The 13941-nt window shown below is 43.0% G+C and overlaps 1 long non-coding RNA gene across 1 annotated transcript; it reads right to left on the bottom strand.

The window, feature by feature from the left end:
- Positions 1-9645: 9645 nt before the first annotated feature.
- Positions 9646-12654, bottom strand: LOC144585116 (uncharacterized). The gene is made up of 2 exons (XR_013539620.1): positions 12509-12654; positions 9646-10565 (listed from the first exon to the last, which is right to left on the bottom strand). It is a non-coding gene; the product is annotated as an uncharacterized LOC144585116 (long non-coding RNA).
- Between the last annotated feature and the right edge of the window lie 1287 nt (positions 12655-13941).

Raw genomic sequence — 13941 nt, forward strand, 5'->3', positions numbered from 1 at the left:
AATCTTTTCCATTCCTTCGAGTGTCAAAGAATCAGCAAGACAGGTGTGGAAATAAATTTGAATTATTAAATAAATCCTGGTTAGGACTCTTCTTTGGAGCCTTTAGGATTAAGGGCAAGGAAGCTGTTGGAATTTCTTTCTGAGTAGCATTGCATGGGAGTAGTTGGACTTTGCTTTACTGAACTGTTTTTATGTGATAATCATAAAGGTGTACTGTATTTCTGGTAGATATGTAATCCACTTTTATCACTGGCAGATAAGGCGAGTAATAAACATATTATAAAAGCCTCTCCTTACATTCCTGTTTCTTAAAAGGACCTAAACTTTTTAGTGTCTTCAAAAACCAGAATGCTATAAGTCACTGGGCTATGGTGCAAAATCCCATCTGCCTGTCATGGTTCAACCCCTGCAAGAAAGCACATAGGGCACCCGATGTTCAATGTGCGATATTTCTCCTCCGACATTTTGAAGTCATGCCACATGAGTCAGAACAGTAACTGGGAAGGTACATATAGACCAGGACAGAAAGGAGGTTTCTCCTTCATGAAGTTACAGCCTGAATGTACCAGAGTTGCACCTTTCTTGCGGGGGGGAAAAAACTAATTACAAGCATTTGTTTGTTTCCAAGCATTCGTCTCACTTCTGCCGTCATGGAGGCAAGGCAGAGTATGGATCCAGCCCTGGAGAATTTATTTGTTTGTTTATAAGTATTTGGAAACTTCACTGGGTCTAAAACACAGCTGCTAGGCAATTAACTGAGGCTGTCCACAAGGATCACATAACGTCCACCCCACCCTGTTCCAATGGCTGCCAATTTATTTCCGAACACAATTCAAAGGGCTGGTTTTAACCTATAAAACCCTAAATGGCTTGGGTCCAAGCTATCTAAAAGACTGCATCTCCTTCTATGAGCCTGTTTAATAAGGGTCACGTTTCTGTCAGTCCCACCACAGGTGGTAGGGACACGAAAGCCTTCTCTGTGGCTGTTCCCAGACTCTGGAACTCCCTCCCACTGGAGGCCAGGCTGCCCCCATCTTTGCTGTCGTTCTGCAAGCAGGCGAAGACTTTTCTCTTCAAGCAGGCTTTCCCTCTGTAACTGGCTGCTTGAGTGGGGCTTTTAAAGTAGCCTTACTACTTTTAATGTGTATTTTGTGTTTTGTTTTGTTTTTAATTGTTCTTTAGTGTGATATCTGTTTGGTCCTTTTTAGTATTTATATACTGTTTTTTTAATTTTTAATCTTGTAAGCCACCTTGGGTCATTCTTAAGGAGAAAGGTGGGGTAAAATATTTTAGCTAAAGAAATGAATAAACTACGTATTTATGTATGTATCTCATGCTTCCTACTGCCCCTTGGGATGGGCATAGTCTACTCAGTGGCCAGAGCATAGCTGTTGCTTAGAAGGAACAATGGTTGAAGAGCTATTGTTTGCTCTTTGTGACTTGCTGGGAAATGATGGGTCTTGGTTGGTTGTCTTCCTCATTACAGTTGGAAGGGTTTGCCATCCTTTTCTTCCTAAGTTGACGTGTTTGATGGCCCCATATCCAAAAATGAGCTGACATACAGTACATACTTGGTCTGAAACAGAAGGCTAGGGTCTCCTTTTTGCCCTTTAACCCACTGTGGTGTAGGAGAGAGTGTTGGACTAGAGCTTGGGAGACATTTTTAGAGGAAATGGGTCATATTTTGTGTTTTATTAATCCCCGCTATAATAGAAAGCAACAATACTGCACGGAGGAATGGAATGGGGTGTGGTGTGGTTTTTTTTGTTTGTTTTTTGTTTGATTGTTTACAGATACCTATGTGGGAATTAATTGCTTTTAAACGGTGACTTCTGAAGCTCCGATCTCAATCCCATCCTCTCTCCCTTGAACATGTCCTTAAAATGTTGCTGCCACAACAAGCAGCTCCCCTGAGGGGGCCATCCTCACATATAATAAATATCATCCTCGACTGATCATAAGAGTTTATTTCCACTCATGCCCCGACATTACATTTTTCTCTTTAAAGGGCTTTGGATTTCTTCGGAAAACATTAGAAAACCTTGCTAGAACGGGGGAGCTATCCTTTCCTTTTTCAAAAGTGATTTTGAAGGCCATCACTTGATCCTTACACATCCTGCTCCTTGTCTTCATAAGGGGCTTTGTTGAGGGTTGCTCGGCCTCTCCAGCCTGTCCATGGACACAGGGCCTTTCCCCTCTGCTATCAATGCTGAGCTTGTTCTTTCTCCTGTTGCTATTCCTTCTTGAAGATTTCCCTTTCCGCTGCTCCATGCCTAGTAAAGCAGGTCTCCTTTCTCTCTTAACTGGGAGTGGTCCTCCTGCTTGGACCAATCTAATCTTCAAAAAAACAAACCTGAAAATGGGAGGGTGCTTGTGTACTTATATGATGTATTTACTGTACTTTGGAGGAGTTAATAAGAAGGATTGGTTTTTTAAAAAATAAGGTGTAGCTGGTTCTCCCTCTTCTAACTGCACTCCTCATTATTGGGCATCGGCTACCGCTGCTTTAATTCCAACCCCTGGTTTTTGAAATAGGCAAAGTTTAGGAACATGGGGCCATTTTTTCATTCTTCTTGTGTTTCTCAGCCTCGGGCAGGGCTGGAGGTCATCGGTCAGGGACGCTTGAGCAGGAGATTGGTGGTCCTGAAAGCGGGTTAGACTGGATGATGACCCTAATTGCCCCTTCCAACCCTATAGTTCTATGATACAATAATTCTAAGGGTATGCGTTCCTGACACATATAAGGGCTGACCCCTCTTTGGTTGAGCTTCTCATACTTGACTACAATATGTGCACGCAGACAGAGCCCTCCTTCAGAAACACCTTTTGTTTGTCCCAAAGGGTTCATAAAACACATTAATAGTCTTTTCTCTAATAAGGACAAAAAGCCTTTATTGTTTGTACGGAGAGCTCTAAGGACACTGCAGACCTGACCTCTGTCATCTTTTACAGCAACCTTGTGAGGCAAGCAGGTCTGCATCGCCACTCACGTATTTGCAGAGGGGGGAAGACCAGAGACTGAGAGGAGAGCTTTTTACAAAGACCCCCTTGCAAGCCTACTGAAGACATGATACTTATACCCAGAAATCGGGGCTCTCAGCCTTGATCTTTTGCTCTACAAGCATCAGTGGTAGATTTTCTTCCTTCTATATTAGTCTTACTCAACAATTAACTTCCTTCGCTAAATGCATTTCTGAGCCAACGCATTGTATTATGTTATTATCATTAGGCTTGCAACCTCATCTTGGCTCCACTCAGATCTCTGTAGAACCACTTCTCTGCGCCAGGAAGCGCGGAAACAAAAGCTGTGTTTGCTGCTGCTGCTGTTGCTACACATCCCCACCTACCCTTTTCCTACTCCAGTCCACAGCAAAATGAGCTGTTGTTTTAAGGCAGCGCCTCCAAAAACAACAATACAGCCCAGGGTCCAGAGGAAACGTCCAGTGCCCCAGCCCTGTGTGCGTAACGAGGGCCAGTACTTTCCTAACTAGCGCTTAACGGGGACAGTCTTTAAAATAAAAAATAAAGGAGAGAGGAAAAGAGACTTGAGATTCCCCAGGGCATGCCTGATTTCTTGGAACATCTTTGGATCTTGGGAGGGGTGGGGAAGGGCACAACAACCAACATTCGTTAGAGACGTTCGTTCCGGCTATTGAAGCCCCAGGTCTTGGGAAACCTCTTTAGGCCTTGGAGGCAGGCTGGTGTCAACTCGTTTGGAAGGCTCAGCTGTAGGATCTCCCAAACCTGGGTGGAGTGTTCTGCGCAAGTTCAGCCAGGCCCTCAGGGGCTTCTTAGCTTTTCTGACTCTTTTGTTTCTTACTTTTCCTCCTTCTGAGTTGTACAAAAGGCCTCTCTCTCTCTCTCTCTCTCTCTCTCTCTCTCTCTCTCTCTCTCGATCCTCCGTTGAAACATCTCTCTTTGTACATAGCACAGTCCTTTCCTGATAATCAATAATCCAAAATCATCCTCGTTTGCCATGGCTGGGCATTTGGGGGACATCCTTTGAACCAGTCCCTGTCCTTTCCAAGTTAATATCATGGAAAGACCAAGGGAGAGATTCCTCTTTCTGGTCTCTTGGAAGAGGACAGACTGCAGAGTTTTACCTGACAAATTGACTGGGGCAAGAAAGTGGTGGAGTAGTGCAAAACTACGGTGTAGAACTTGGTGCCACAAGGCACAGCCTGTGAAACATTTCGTTTTGTTTCAGGAGGATCTTCAGGCAAAATCTCAGAATCACCACAAATTCATAGAAGACAGGGTGGGATAAGGTCCTCCGTATAGAGAGTGTATCCCTCCCCTTCTCATTTATTGTTAAGCTACCCCTTGCTCAATAGGAAGCTGCCTTATGCTCTGAATCACATCACCGAACCATCTAGTCCCATTTTGTCAAACTGGATTTGAGGTGGGCTTTTATTCCCAATTTATTGTTCATTTATTTAATGTATACAACTTCATTCATAAATGCAGGTGCCAAGGACTGGACCTGGAAATCTGAGCACACAAAGCAGGTGCTTTACCAGTACGTTCTGCCCTCCTCCCCAGTACAGCTCCCGTTGTTCCCTGGTGGTCTCGCCTCCAAGTACTAATCAGGCACAACCCATCTTAGCTTGTGAAATCAGAAGAGAATGACCGGGCACATTCAGGGTGCTAGAACCACTCATTTTTCAGTTCTCTGGATGCTCAGCAGCAGCCCTTTCCCCCTCTTCTGCTCACAGGGCTGCCTAGATCTTGAGCCAGGGTCCTTTTCCTTGGAAAGCACAGTCTCTGGCAGCAAACAGTCCATTGCTATTAGCTTGAGGCTAGTATTAGCTGTTCCTTATAAGGTAGTCAGGCGTGATTAGGCAAAACCATGAAATGCTGGCTCTTGCCTCCCATGTCTTAATAGATCAGTTTCCAGACACAATTCAAAGTGCTGGTTTTAACCTACAAAGCCCTAAATGGCCTGGCTCTGAGCTATCTCAAAAGACTCTGTCTCCCATTATGAGCCGGCTGGGGTGTTAGGATCATGAGGCGAGGCTTCGTTGTTCTTAGCCTTAATATTGCCTTATAATGACATAAGACACCTCTTTATACTCATTGTTCTTAGCTTTAAATATTGTCTTTTAAAGAGGTTAATCACAATTGTACACTAATTGTTTTCAACTATAAATATTGTCTTCAGTGTTGTAAGCTGCCTTGGGTCCTTTTTCAAGGAGAAAGACAGGGTAAACATGTTTTAAATAAATAAATAAACACAAACACATACATACATGCATACATGCATACATACATGCATACATGCATGCATGCATACATACATGCATACATGCATGCATGCATGCATACATACATACGTACGTACGTACGTGCGTGCATGCGTGCGTGCGTGCGTGCGTGCGTACGTACACATACACGCACACACAAATAAATAAATAAATACATGAATGAATGAATGAATGAATGAATGAATGAATGAATGAATGAATGAATGAATGAATAAATAAATAAATAAATAAATAAATAAGCCTTTACAAACAGGCAGTTTATCCCCTAAGTGCCGGGACAAACAACAGGAGGAACTTATTCTCTCATTACCAAAAACAATCAATACTCTTGTCACATCCTAAATGTCTATTTGGAACGAGTGTTTGCACAATCTCAGTAGAAAAGCTCTTCTGTTGTGGCATAAATGCATAAACTACTGTGCCCTCTAGGACTGTATATACATGAGGCTATATTCTGTGCATCTGATGAAGTGAGGCTGCTGCCTGTAAACATCTGGTGCCAAACAAAAGGTGGTAGCCTTCAAGCTGCCACAAGACTCTGGGTTGTTTTTGCTATGACAGGCTAATGCAACTGCTCTTCTGCAAGCATCTTGATAGGATGATTGCATTAAAAATCAAGGCTGTTGTTCTTTATAGCCCACAACATATGTAATTATTTGTTAGGGTAAGTGTTCTTTCCCTGCCAGCAGTCTGGAAGAGAAGAGATATCCAAGATTTGCTATCTCCCAAAATAGAAACAAGTTGTTACTAAGAGCAAATTCACTTCGGGAGCACTGCCGACGCCACCACTGAGTCACCCGTGCGTTATATACTTGCTTGAAAAGCCTTCCTCCCAACCTGCCTATAAAACATGAAAAACCGCAAACTCACTTACCTTTTCTGCAAATCCCTCCTGGACTTTTGGGTGGGTGGGTGTTATGCCTTGGTGTTTAACAGCTGCATGTAGTGGAGGTCAGAGGGTTACACAGGAAGGAAAGAGGGCCTGCCCTCCATGCCTGTTATTGCCAGGGTTGTGAACAGCTGTGAAGGTGGCCACTTCCTAACATGGGAGAACATGTGTGTATGAGGACACAGGGCAGAAACAAAGTGAGAAAAAGCACATGGAGGGACTTTATGCCCATTCGGGGAATCAGGGAAGAAGCCAAGCACTTAGAAGTTGTCCTCGTGATTGTTCAAAGGGCAGAAGCAGCAATTCAAGGAGGGACTCTTGCTCAGCCATCAGCGCACTTCTAGGAAGGCAAGATGAATCCACTTGCTGAGAGCACTCTTCTCTTTTATTTTGGACAGGTCTCCTTTAGACGGGGGTAATTGGCATGCCACTGCTCCTTGGATTCGGGCATCACTTCTCTGGGTTGTCTGCTAAATGGGTGCACAGCTGTAGCCCCTGTGCCTCCTTTGGCTGATTGATCCCCTCCCTAAAGTTCCACTGGTTGTTGGATACTGTGTTTCAAATATATATACATATGCAGTCTTTAAAATACATTGTTTAAATGTGGAGTTAATTAAGGAAAACAGAAGCAACATGTATGCCCTTCCTGGCAGGGGCTGTATTTTTGCAAGCTTACCATAAGTATCTTTTAAATCAAGCTCCCAAAAATGGTTAAAATATCAGTTGCAAAATAACTTCTCACCTAAAAGCACTGAAACCATAAAGCTTGTCTTTATGAAACTTTGGCTAATGTTTAATCCATTTGGGATGGGTGTCCAGCATGTGTATATCTTTTATCTCAACTGTTTGCCTCTGGATTTTTCTTGGAGACCAAAAAAAATTAGAGAGGAAGAATCCAAGGGAAGCAGATGAAATTATAGGTATACACATGCTGGATACCCATCTCAATGGGCTAAATATCAGTCAAAGTTTCTTCAGTCATTGCAAAGTGTGACAATTATGTTGTTATCTACTGTTATTTTCCTTATGAACTAACTAGACTCACCTTTTCAGAATAAGGTTCAAAGGTAAAGTCTGTCCTTCTGTACATTACCATTTTTTCTGTTGGTATTTCATTTAATCATTGTTGCTGTTTACAGAACCAAGCTTCAAAATAACTGAATACCAAAGAGGGGTCTTCTACCATGATTATTAGGTGTGAAATGCAACCAAACACCGTTGTACCTTTATCTGAGAGCCTCGCTTTACCATGTAGTCTCTGTATTCTGATTCTTATGTCTGATGAAGTAGACTATGTTCCACAAATGGAATGCTTCCATGAAAATATAGCTGCTAGTCTTCAAGGTGCCACAACCCCTTTTACTGCGTTTGATTTGTTTTGTGTTTCATGTTGAACCGCTTGCATGAACTAACATGGCTATAACTAAGCAAACAACTATAAAAGGCCCTAGAATTGTTTAAACTTGCCTTCAAGAAGAGATAATCAAGCACCCTGTGGAAGGCTGTTCAAAGAGTTTCGTAACCTGTCCAGGAGTCCAAACTGCACAAGATAAAAAGCAGAATGTCTTGTTCCCCAAGGCTTTTTCTAAAACGCCTTTGTGTAGAGCCTGGCCCATCCCCAGCTGGACACATCCAGAGTGACTTGTTTCGAACCATCTCTGAGGTTCTCCCAATGTGAGTGGTCCCGTTTAGCTTTAGAATGGCAGAACAGCTGGTATTTTATAGACGGAAATGGGGATGTTTTTTATCTTTTGAAATTCTCAAATTATCAGTTTTCTTGGTGCTCCAATCAGAGTAGGTCTGTTAAATAGCTAGGGTTTACATGTGTGTGGATTCACCATTCAGCTGTTGATTCCAGGGGCGGAGTCCCCAAAATTTACAATTTCACTTCTGCCACACCATCTAGTGGCTAAAGAGGAAAAGTTGACTTCAAAAATAATCTATAAGCTTCTGCCTTCAACCCTTTCCTTTCTTCGCCCCTGGTTTTGTGGTGTGATGGCTTTATGGTTGCATAGTGCATTGCTGCTATTTTGTAACATTCAGTTATTTGCGGTTTGTTGGTATCTGTTTTACGGAGGTTTTTGCAAGACTCGATGTGAATGTTTCTGAAATGATAAAGCGGCCCAGTTAGAAAGAACAAGCGTCCCTGAATCTACGGTTGTTTTTCAGGAGCATTCTTCGACAACACCAAATAAAACCAACGCTTCTCAGCCGTTTCTCTTCCCTGCTCTCTTCGGCAAAAACAATCAGAGCAAAAATGTTTAAAATATTTTCTGCAACATTTGCCTTTTCTGTGGGTTAAGTGGAAGATCTTCCTGTTTTTCTGATTCACATGATTTGTCTTGGGTGAACATTTGCTATGAACCAGTTATTGGATTTTTTTTTTTAAATAAAAAGAAACTTCCTAAAATGCTGTGTGGAGAGAGAAAGTAAAATTACTTTGTGTATTTAAATTGCTTGCCAGTTTACAAGTTGTATTCATAAACCCTGTGGCCATGGTAGGTTAAGGTTGCCAGTTATTTTCTCACTTCTTGATATTTATCATTTGAGTATATTCTGTTTCATTTCCTTTAGGTTGTTGTTGTTGTGAAAACTTAAACAATAATAAAATTAAACAAGAATAAGAATACTGTGGAACTATTGCAAGACAAGCATAACTGTTTTCTTTGGAAGCTGCCACATGTTGGTACAGTATGTCCTGCTCATGATGGGGAAAATGAAACCTCCATCTTCAAGAGCACGCTTCTGTTGACCATGAGAGGCCAGGGGCCAAGGACCAGCAATGATCTGACTGGCCACTGTTGCAGACAGGATGTCAAATGCGATGGACTTGTGGCCTAAGGCCATTTGGAAAAGATTTTGTGTCCGCCAGCACTTAAGTCCAATAGCTGAGTGAATTTCCAAAGAAGGGCCTTAAACTGCTGGATAGCTCAGTGGTTTAGGGGTTAAGAGTTCGATTCCCCACTGTGCCTCCTCGATATGGGTTGGCCTCGAAGATCCATAGGGTGACTTATAGTTCTGCAGTTCTAAGGTGATGATGAGGAGGAGGAGGATTATAAAAATTTAGGCAAATGCATCATGGTTTGCGAGAGCTTCTACCTGAACTTCTTTTGGAGCACTAAAATCTTTTTCTGCTTCCGGATATTATTGCTTTTCAACGCAGCTTTTCACTTCCTGCCACCAGTTTTTATACGAGATACATTTTCTGCTCCTCTTTGAACCTCTGCTGGCTTGAGCATATTGACAAAGTTTAAGTGGACCACTAGAGGGAGCTGAAGCCTCTTCCATATTTTTAGCAGGATTGTGGCATGATTTCCTCTGGTGCTCTCTTCCTGCTTAAAATATAATAAAAATAATAAAATAATAAAAATATAAACGATTGAAACTATCAACATCCTCTTAGCCCCCCTTCCTTAAGTTTTATTTTAGTAGCTGATTGGCCAATTTGATGTGATTCTCTCTCTCTCTTTTTTTTTTTAAAGCTGTCTTCCCTTTTTCTGTCCCAACATTATAACTGGTTTGCAAGATGGTTTAAAAAGAGATACAGATGAAAGTGTGAAATGTTATAACATTAAAATGCAACTGAATTAAAAGTCAGTGAATTTAAATGGAATTACAGCATAGGGGGAGGCAGTGCCCAGGTACGCTACTGTAGTGTACTTGCTGAGTCTACATCTGGCCAAGTGCTCCGGCACATGAATGGGCAAAGTCAAGGCCTCTTGATTTTCCTCCTCCTTATGATTCTTGGTCTTTAAGCCAGACTTGAGCTGGACACAGCCTTTCAAATAGAAAACACCTTCAAAAAGAGGACTGCCTTCTCAATACTCCCCAACTGAGGAATGCAATCTGTAAAAAAAGACACACAGCCACTCTAAAATGAGCAAAAATGAAATCCAAAAGCTTTTAAAGCCTTAAAGCCAGATGTGAGTCCTTGCTGTTTGACTGTTTGATAACTTTCACGAAGACTAGATCCGTTAGATTTGAGTTATTAGGCCAGGTTCACCGGAATCTACTAGCATCACAGCAGAATCTATCCCCCCTTGCCTTGATCAGCTGAACTTTACCCGAGTAGACGTTGTCTAGAGGGGTGGGGTAAAAATCAAATGAATGAATGAATGAATGAATGAATGAATGAATGAATAAATAAATAAATAAATAAATAAATATAAAATGCTTCAGAAACCACAAACAACTTTTTTTGCTGTGTAATTTATTCGCGAAGGAGAGGGAACAGAGAGGGACAGCAACATTAGTTCCTTACTGTTTTTGCACACTCTTGTGCTCCAGGAATCTCTCGCCACCATTATTGTCAGGGGGAAATGGTTTTGAAGACACAGAGTGTGTCAGCTTGGCAACGAACTGGCAGCTCATAATGGAAGATTCTTTTGTTTTGGCTTTTCAAGCCATTAAAACTGGAAGTGGAGAGAGAGAGAAAGAGAAATCACACCCAAACATAAAATAAGGATAGATGAATCTCCTGGAAGGAATACTAAGTGAGAATGACATACTCCCCCGCCTCTGAGATAAAAGGGAGCTTTAAATGAGAGGCCTGCTTCTCACCAATTCATCTTAAGTGCTAGATCTTACAGGGAGGATCTATTAATAAAATGTAACCACTTTAAATCTGTCCCAAAATATTGAAATGGGGCAGGGGAGGGTTGATCTGGCATTGCAGCAGTAGAGCTGGGTTGTTTGTTGGTGAATTATACAGTCACTTATCCTTCACACACAAAAAATCTTATTAGAGACAGGCTGGAAAATGAATGGCTTAGACATGATTAGACTACAACTCCCATTAGCCTTGGTTTGAATGAGCAGCAGTGCAGGATAAAAGCAAAGCTTGCTGCTTTTATACTGTCCCATAGCACTTAAAACACTCTCTAGGTGGTTTACAATGTAATTACGCAGGCTACATATTGCTCCTCGCTCACCACAAGCTGGGTACTCAATTTACTCTCTTTGGGAGGATGGAGGGCCACGTCAGCCTTGAGCCAGCTACTTGAACCCAGGACAGAACTCAGGTTGTGAGCAGATTCTTCACTGCAGTACTGCAGCTTAGCGACTGCATTTGGGGGGTCTGTACATTCTCCATCTGTACACCAGAGGCACAAATAGGAACAATATTGGGGGGTTTTGTCATTAATAAATAGACTCTTAATAAAACAACAAGCTTGAGACTCAGGTCTTTGATATCCCTGTCAGACTAGCAAGGTGCAGCAGGCCAGTGCTGAGATTTTGGCTGTTGAATAGAAATAATTGCTCAGGAACTATGTATGTACAGTAGCTAAAAAGCTTACGGCTTCAGGAATTTCATTTGGAGACAGTGCAGGAGAAAAGTATCCTAACCCTGGTGACAGAAGCCCTTTTAGAGATGGCTTCCTAAGGGAGAAGTTTCAGGCAGGGCAGGGCTTTCTGAAATATGAGGTGTGCAAGCAAATACACTTGCTTTTATGCTCTCTGGTCTGCTGTCCTTTCCCTCACTTTATCCTGCTCTCATTGATGCAGGAACTGTATCTCACGAGGCAGTAACTTGATGACTTGCATCCCCTTGGGATGCGCTTAAGAGCTCATGAGCATATGCAGAAAGTCGTTCTTCCCACCACAGAACAAGAACAGGTAAAGGCTACAACTGCTTTCATGGTGATCTTTGTGTAGTGGATCTTAAGAACACGAACACAGTAAAGTACTTAAATTTGCATATATTGTACACTATTCTGAGAGTGATTCAGGCTCTCCCCCTCCCTCTCATATACAGAAACAATGCTAGTCTAACACACACACACACACACACACACACACACACACACACATCCAGATGCCTTCCCTTTGAATTTACCAAAGAAAAACTTTTAAGTTCATTTTAGGTCAGCACTTCAGGGGCAACTGAACTCCCCCCCCAACGCTTTTTCTCCCCCTCCCCCTTTCTGCTTGCCAGAAGCCGCACAACGAAGCAACACTTATTTTTGTTTTTGTTTCTTTAAAAATCATCATGCGGGAGAGCTTGTCCAAAATGCTTTGCAACCCCTGCGGCCAGATGCAGCTCAACATTCTTTTCCCCCTTTCAGCAGAGGGAGAGAGACCCAGCTTTGAATCCGTTTTAGTCCATTCAAGCTGAATAAACTTGTGGCATGTTCACGCCAAATGCTATAAATGGGAATACTGTGCAGAGCCATTCCTCAGAGAGACCCTTGAGCCTTTTTGGAACTTCTTTGTCGCGTTCATTATCGGCTGATGGTCACGGTGTCTGTAGGTACTCTAGGATGAAAGCTGGAACTGCCAGTGAACTGGAATCTAGGTCTCGACCCCTTACCTCCCACCCCTACTGCCAATTCCGAGAGCGTTTTCTTCTCCTTACCCAGTGGCTACTGGATCCTGCAGCCAGCAGGATCACCTTTGCCCATGAGCCCACGTAGGAAGTGCTCCTTAGTGCTTTCTTTCTTCTTCCATCCCTGTTCCTTTTTCGTCTCATGCTGTGCCTCTTCGATTATGTCAAACTGCCAGCAGGCCCAACATGGATGTGATGGGGAGCTTTGCCGTTAGAAGCAGAGCTAATTTAAGCAGTAAAGGAGGCGTAATAACCCTTGATATCTTTCACAGCTTCCAAAGCTGCAAATTGTAACTTGCTTTTTGTTTGATGCTTCCCTTACAGGGAGGGAACCGAGAGGCAAGCTGATGTTGCAAGCATGGCACTAATATGATAATAACGCGTTATCATCTCCTAATCAAATCTAATCTAATCAGTCAGAGCGATGGACTGGGGTTTCAGTTGGATTCTTATCCCCACTGGGTGATGTTGATGCCCCGTTTCACTCTCTCCCTCAAGCCCAAGGAAGCTCCCTTCCTTCCTTGCAGGGTTGTCGTGAGAACAAAATCAGGGATGGGGAGAGACTGCCTTGAGCTCACAGCAGGAAAGGTGGCATATAATTTTAAACAAGAATTAAAAACCAGAAGCCAAACATATTTGGATCAATCTTCAAATATTCTTGGTTGTTTAAGAAACAAACAGACTCCTTTTATGTCTGTTGACGAGCACACCCTCTTTAGAAGCTGGTGGAAGGAATGCCTGCAGCTTGGAAGAGGCAGAGAGGAATTTATTCAGCAAATTTTCCTTTGTAACAACACAGAGTGGAAGGGATTCATCTACCCCACAAGTGTCCTAAAGGTGCAGGGGAGTCGCCCTCTTGTGTCACCTTTCCACCAGCTCCGAAAGGGGAAAGGCCTTCTGGCATTTAATGCCATGGGCAAATGCCTCCTGGCAGGGCAACTCAGATTCTTCCAGGGCACACCATGGCTAAGTAATGTCTACAAAAGGGTCCTTGCGCTCCCCAGCCTGAGAAAAAAAGGGTCTTCCTTTATAGAGCCTCTGAGACAGGAATGGCCAACAGTTCAAGGGAGGGGAGCAATTTCTCACCCTGCCCAGCAACCCCATTGGGGCAGATCTGGATCTGGGAAAAGGAAATATGGGTGGGAGGGGGGGGATAATTAGGTTTTGCAAGACTGGAAGTGCCCAGGTGGCCAGTTCTGATTCTGAATTTTGGAGAACAGATGACTTGTCTTATATTACTTCCAGGAGTAGGAAAGCAAATGTTTCTTTTCGGAGGGGGTTCTTTTTGGGTGTCCTGGACCCCAGAAATGTCTCTGGGGCCACAGTCAGCCCACCGGTTCTGTTTTGCCCACCCCTTCACCAACTGGCCAAGCAGATATTTCCTGCCTCTTTCTCCTGCCACCACTCCTGCAGTCCTAAAGCCAGAAAAAATCATGTTTCCAAGCTTGGGGCTGTACTGCATT

The sequence above is a fragment of the Pogona vitticeps genome, chromosome ZW-PAR (genome assembly GCF_051106095.1).
Source record: "Pogona vitticeps strain Pit_001003342236 chromosome ZW-PAR, PviZW2.1, whole genome shotgun sequence".
NCBI classification, from domain to species: Eukaryota; Metazoa; Chordata; class Lepidosauria; order Squamata; family Agamidae; genus Pogona; species Pogona vitticeps.